We start from the raw sequence: 6802 nt of genomic DNA, 5'->3' as shown, positions 1-6802 counted from the left end.
ATATCATTGCCTTGGATTCAAGTTCCTACTCACCCTCTCAGTTACCCAAGGAGCTTGTGAGCAAAGTTTCTCTACCTTTAAAGTGTTTCAAGAGCAGACTCAGGAGCACTATCTCACAAGAACACCTAGAGGCCTTCATGCTTATGGCCACCGAGAATGACATCCTAATGGCCCTGGATACTGACATGGTGATCGATGGAGTTGCAGAGAAAAGCGAGTTGTTGAGAAAATTGCTCCTCCGATAAGGGAGTTGCGACATGTCTTATAACTTGCTTATTTACAATTATTTTACTCCTATATTTCTAATGTCTCTTCTTCCTGTCTAATGTTGCTGTCCAGTACTTTGACAGAGGGAAGCCAGCCAGCTCACCCTGAGCAGCAGTTAGAACGGTCTATGTCTCAGTGAATATTATAGCATCTTTTTTTTAAATTTTTTTTTTTTACTCAAGGCTTCAGGTGATGTAGATGACTCAAGATGGCTTGTGCTGCTCTCTTACAGGTTACGTTCTATTTTTGGAGAGGTGTTCAACCATTTTATTTTTTAAAGATGTACTCCCTTGACTTAAAGCCAGCCAGCTGACCCTGATCAGCAGTTAGACCGTTCTATGTCTCAGTGAGTATTGTGGATATTTTAGAATCTCTTTTTTCACTCTCGGCTTCATGCGATGTGAGGTAGTTCAATCATGACAAATTCAGTGTGTGTTCTGTAGAAGTTTTATAACAATGTGCAGTGTTCTGCAGCCTTTTGAAAGTAGTACTGCAGTAGTGATCAATGGTTGTGATGCAGCTAGGTGGTTGTATTAGGGGCTGGTCTTGTGTGTACGTGAGTGCATTAGCAGTGCGGCCGTGGTGGAGTATACAGGGTTTTGTCATGTACATTATATAGGTATGCATGTCAGATTTGACATCTGTTTTACACATCGGCGTTAAACGAGACATCGGCCGACACTAATGTTGGTGTTTTTAGCTAATATCGGTCTTTTGTGTATCCCTAGTTCCATGTTTGCATTAAACTCACCACCAGCTTCTCGACTCCCAGCATCTCCGTTACAAGCATTTAGCTTTTTCTGGGTTTTTTGGGTTGTAAATTCTTTCCAATGTGCCTAGTAGTTCCCTTTTTGTTTCTCATGATTTATTTGGATCTAATTGTGCTGCTGTCTTGGGACTCTGTGGGGTCTGTTTGTGAACATAGGACCAGCTTGCTTAGGGGGCTCTTCTGTAGGTGATGACTTTGTTAAGCAAGTTGGTAGTCTCTTCCTTTTAGGTGGTTGTAGAATTTAACGTCTCTTTACTGGATTTGGTTAATTGTCAAGTATCGGCTTAATTCTGCATGTATTATTTGGTGTTTATATGTTGTACACTGAGGATATTATTGCAACATTTTTGGTTGGTGAGCAGACCCCAGACCTTGCAACCATAAAGGGAAATGAGTTCTATAGCGGTTTCAAGTATTTTTAGCCAGTTCCTAATTGGTATATTGAATTTGATCCTTTTGATGGCATAGAATGCCCTTCTTGCCTTGTCTCTCAGATCGTTCACAGCTTTGTGGAAGTTACCTGTGGCGCTGATCTTTAGGCCAAGGTATGTATAGTTTATTTTTGTGTGTGTCTCCTAGGGCAACGGTGTCTAGATGGCATCTGTATTCGTGGTCCTGGTAACTGGACCTTTGGAACACCATTGTCTTACTGAGATTTACTGTCAGGTCTGACAGAATCTGTCGTGGAAATACTTCTTAAAAATATCTGACATCAGAGCTTGTGAATTCAAGACTTTATTACAAAGTAACAAGCCGAGCTGGTCCATGGAGCAACTGCCGCTACCAGACTCGGATCACGTTATATACCGTTTCAGTTTGACATAACATACATATTTACTTCTCTTTGTTTTTGATCCACATCTTTTGGTATTCTGCCGCCATTGTTTCCTGATCTTACTTCTAGTCTGTCTGCACCCAGCTTTACTTTGGGTCTCCTCCCTTTCTTGGTGCATACTTCAGAGAATAGATTATATTGGTGGCGTAACCATAGCAACGATACACAAATAATGCATTCATAATGCATGCCCAAGGACAATCACAGGACTAGGCAACGGCCTCCCTCAAGCACACAATGGCCCAGTCACACAAACACACAATGCCCCCCCCCAAGCCCACATTGATTTTGTTCACCACTCTGAGACACACAACCCATGCACTGGAAAATCCCCCGTATCTGTGCAGAAGATCTAGGTGCTGCTGTAGGCCCTCCTTGGTTGGGGACAGAAGTCTCAAATCATCAGACATTTGACTTCAGATTCTAGTAGGGTGAGGCCGGGTGCTGCAGACGGTACTTGTGCCCTCGCCAATTCATTGATATATGTTGAGGGTGGGGCTTAAGTTGCATCCCTCTCTCTCCCCCCCGGCCCTGTGGGAAGAAGTATTATTATTTTTTTGCCAATTGTAACCGTACACTTGTTTGTCCACAAGGATTTGTGTTTAAGCCCCCAACACCACCTTCCATCCATTTGTATAGCAGACCCTCATGCCAAATTGAGTTGAAATCAACAAATCATGAATACGTGTTCTATCTTATGGTAATTTGGTAAAAAGCCTATTTGACATATGCTCAGCAGATTGTTTACGCTGAGGAAATATACAAGTAATGTTAATGCATAGTATTTCCCCAAGATTGATGCATATCCCACAGTAGTTGTGGTCAAATTTCTCTCCACTTTTGTGGATTGCTGTGATCAGTCCTTAGTTCCACATTTTGGGGAATATGCCAGAGCTGAGGATGTTAAGAATTTAAGTATAGCCAATTGAAATTTGTGGTCTGTACTTTATCATTTCAGTTAGGATACCATCAACCCAACAGGCCTTCTCGGGTTGAAGGCTCTCTCAACGTACGTATTCACCCTCATTATAAGTAAGTCTCTCGTGTGGGGCGGAGCTACCTTTATGCAGATGGCCAACGCAGCAGACACCTGCCTCTTCAGCAATGTTGGCTTGCAGGTCAGAACTAAACACGGGTCAGAGGTGTGAGGGAATTTTCTTTTAAACCTTAGTAATGCTTGTGCTAAAGTTATTGTTTATTCCTAGACATTGGGCTTGTGAGTCTCTTTAAACACTTAAGATAAAGTGTGTGCCATTTATAAAGGCCTGTTCTAATTGTGCTGTGTCGAAGGACCCCATAATGTCTGGGTTCTCAGCCATGAATGACAAACTAACTGGTTTCTCTTAGCTTGATTGGAGACAGAGTAAATGTTATTTCCTGTACACCAGTGATGGGGCTATTCTGTTTGGAGCCTGTTTCTGGGCTAAATATTAATGTTTTGTGTGTGAACAGTACGACCATACATCATCTGGGCCGACAGTGGAAGGCACTTGCTTGCCCAACTTGGGGGAACCATTGAGCTACTGTTTGAGGAAGTATGTCTGGAGTTACTTCCTGTCATTCTGGCCCCTATTGTCCTCACTCAGTTGCAACAGACTGAGGCAACCTTTTCACCCAGTTGTCTCCCCTCACACACACAGGGTCACTTGTTTTTGCAGATGCTTGCATGGGATAGCTTGACAAGTGTGTGTGTATAATGCTCCTGTACTCTCTGTGCAGGGGCTCTCAATCCATTTCACTTATGTGGGTGGTGCAACAGCCTCCTTTACTATATTTCTTTAATAACAGTAATACCTTGATTGATTATTGACTCTGTCTCTTGTCATTTTCAGTTAGACTTTCCACCACAGAGTGCAGGGTTTGTGCATGTGGTTTGTCATTCATCTTTATAAAACTACCCAGACCTTTGATTTCCATAGTTGTGTTGGAACATGGAAGGTGATGCTAATAGTCAGACAATGCTAATAGTCTGGGTAGCCATTTGGTTATTTGTTCAGGAGTCTTATGGCTTGGGAGTAGAAGCTGTTTAGAAGCCTCTTGGACCTAGACTTAACGCTTGCCGTGCCATAGCAGAGAGAACAGTCTATGACTAGGGTGGCTGGAGTCTTTGACGATTTTTAGGACCTTCCTCTGACACCACTTGGTATAGAGGTCCTGGATGGCAGGAAGCTTGGCCCCAGTGATGTTCTGGGCCATTCGCACTACCCTCTGTAGTGCCTCGTGTTCGGAGGCTGAGCAGTTGCCATACCAGGCAGCGACGTAACAAGTCAGGATGCTCTCGATGGTGCAGATGTAGAACCTTTTGAGGATCTGAGGACCCATGCCAAATGTTTTCAGTCTCCTGAGGGGGAATAGGTTTTTTTGTGCCCTCTTCTAGACTATCTTGGTATGCTTGGACCATGTTAGTTTGTTGGTGATGTGGACGCCAAGGAACTAGAAGCTCTCAACCCGTTCCACTACAGCCCTGTCGATGAGAATGGGGGCGTACTCGTTCCTCTTTTTCCTGTAGTCTACAATCTTCCCCTTTGTCTTGATCACGTTGAGGGAGAGGTTGTTGTCCTGGCACCACACGGCCAGGTCTCTGATCGTCCTATAGGCTGTCTCATCGTTGTCGGTGATCAGACCTACCACTGTTGTCATCGGCAGACTTAATGATGGTTTTGGAGTCATGCCTGGCCGTGCAGTCATGGCTGAACAGGGAGTACAGTAGGGGACTGAGCATGCACCCCTGAGGGGCCCCCGTGTTGAGGATCAGCGTGGCGGATGTGTTGTTACCTAACCTTACCACCTGGTGGTGGACAGTCAGTAAGTCCAGGATCCAGTTGCAGAGGGAGGTGTTTAGTCCCAGGGCTCTTAACTTAATGATGAGCTTTGTGGGCACTATGGTGTAGAACGATGAGCTGTAGTCAATGAATAGATTTCTCACATAGGTGTTCCTTTTGTCCAGGTGGGAAAGGGCAGTGTGGGATGCAGTAGAGATTTCATCTGTGGATCTGTTAGGGCGGTATTCAAATTGGAGTGGGTCTAGGGTGTCTGGGGTAATGGTGTTTATGTGCCATGACCAGCCTTTCAAAGCATTTCATGGCTACAGACGTGAGGGATACCGGTCGGTAGTCATTTAGGCAGTCGCTGTGCCCAAGAACACTAAGGTGACCTATGGTGGTCTTACAGACTCAGACAGGGAGAGGTTTAAAATGACAGTGTAGACACTTGCCAGTTATCAGCCCATGCTCAGAGTTCATGTCCTGGTAATCCGTCTGGCCCTGCGACCTTGTGAACGTTGACCTGTTCGTTTAAAGGTCTTACTCTCATCGGCTGCGGAGAGTGAGATCAGTCATCCGTAACAGCTGATCCTCTCATGCTTGTTACTTGCCTCGAAGCGAGCATAAGTTATTTAGCTCGTCTGGTAGGCTTGTGTCGATGGGCAGCTCTCGTCTGTGCTTCCATTTGTAGTCTGTAATAGTATACAAGCCCTGCTACATGTGACGAGCGTCGGAGCCGGTGTAGTTCGATTCGATCTTAGTCCTGTATTGACGCTTTGCCTGTTTGATGGTTTGTCGGAGGGATTAGTGGGATTTCTTAAGCTTCAGGGTTAGTCCTGTTCCTTGAAATCAGCAGCTCTACCTGTTTTAGCTCAGTGCGAATGTTTCCTGTAATTCATGGCTTCTGGTTGGGGTATGTACAGACAGACGGTCACTGTGGGACGACGTCCTCGATGCACTTATTGATAAAGCCAATGACTGATGTGGTGTACTCCTCAATGCCATTGTAAGAATCCCGCAACCTATTCCAGTCTGCTAACAAAACAGTTCTGTAGTTTAGCTTCTGCTTCGTCTGACCACTTTTTTTATAGATCCAGTCACTGGTGCTTCCTGCTTTCATTTTTTCTTGTAAGCAGGAATCAGGGGAATAGAGTTATGGTCAGATTTGCCAAACAGAAGGCGAGGGAGAGCTTTGTATGCATCTCTGTGTGTGTGGAGTAAAGGTGGTCTCAATTCCCCCCCCCCCCCCTCTGGTTGCACATTTAACATGCTGATAAAAATATTAGGTAAAACTGACTAAAGTTTCCCTGCATTAAAGTCCCTGGCCACTAGGAACGCCGCCTCTGGGTGAGTGGTTCCTGTTTGCTTATAGCGGTATACAGCTCATTGAGTGCGGTCTTAGTGCCAGCATCGGTCTGTGGTGGTATGTAGATAGCTATGAAAAATACAGATGAACTCTCTCGGTAGATAGGCTGTAGACCACACTATCATGAGATACTCTACCTCAGGTGAGTAAAACCTAGAGACTTCCTTAGATATTGTGCACCAGCTTTTGTTTACATGTATGCATAGGCCCCCACCCCGCGTCTTACCTGAGGCTGCTGTTCTATCCTGCCTACAGGGTATAAACCACCAGCTTTCTCTACTATTGAGGAGAGTTTGTTTGTCTGATGGTACTCTAGGTGAGGGCCATCCCGTGCCAACAGTCAATTGATAGTGGATGACTGACCCGGTGCTCGCCTGGGGACCCGGCTGCCATAGAATAGACCTGGATGGGTGTGCCAAGCGACAAGCTGCTGATGCCCATTATCTGCATGGTGATAATCACACATTCACAGCACAGACACACTTAACATGTTCATTCACTGCTCACAAACCTACTAGAACATGCTGTTTCAACATACACGTCCAGGTATTGCAAACTGACTCTCACATTTTGTGTAATTGCTGAACCATGCTCATGATTTTGTTCGTCCTCTCGGTGTGTCCCTCTGCACTCCAGACTGACATGCTGCGCTCACTATCCTCCATGAGGCCCACAGTCAACATGGTGGACGTGTTCAAGGTCAGGAAGTTCACGGAGGACTTTGGACAGGAGGGTTGAGAGGGCATGGTTTAACTACTTACCATGTCTCCCCTCTAAAGCCCCAATCGTACAACCTTGTGTCA

Source organism: Oncorhynchus keta, chromosome 14 (assembly GCF_023373465.1).
Source record: "Oncorhynchus keta strain PuntledgeMale-10-30-2019 chromosome 14, Oket_V2, whole genome shotgun sequence".
NCBI classification, from domain to species: Eukaryota; Metazoa; Chordata; class Actinopteri; order Salmoniformes; family Salmonidae; genus Oncorhynchus; species Oncorhynchus keta.
The sequence above is the reverse complement of the archived record's forward strand: the minus strand, read 5'-3'. Positions refer to the sequence as shown.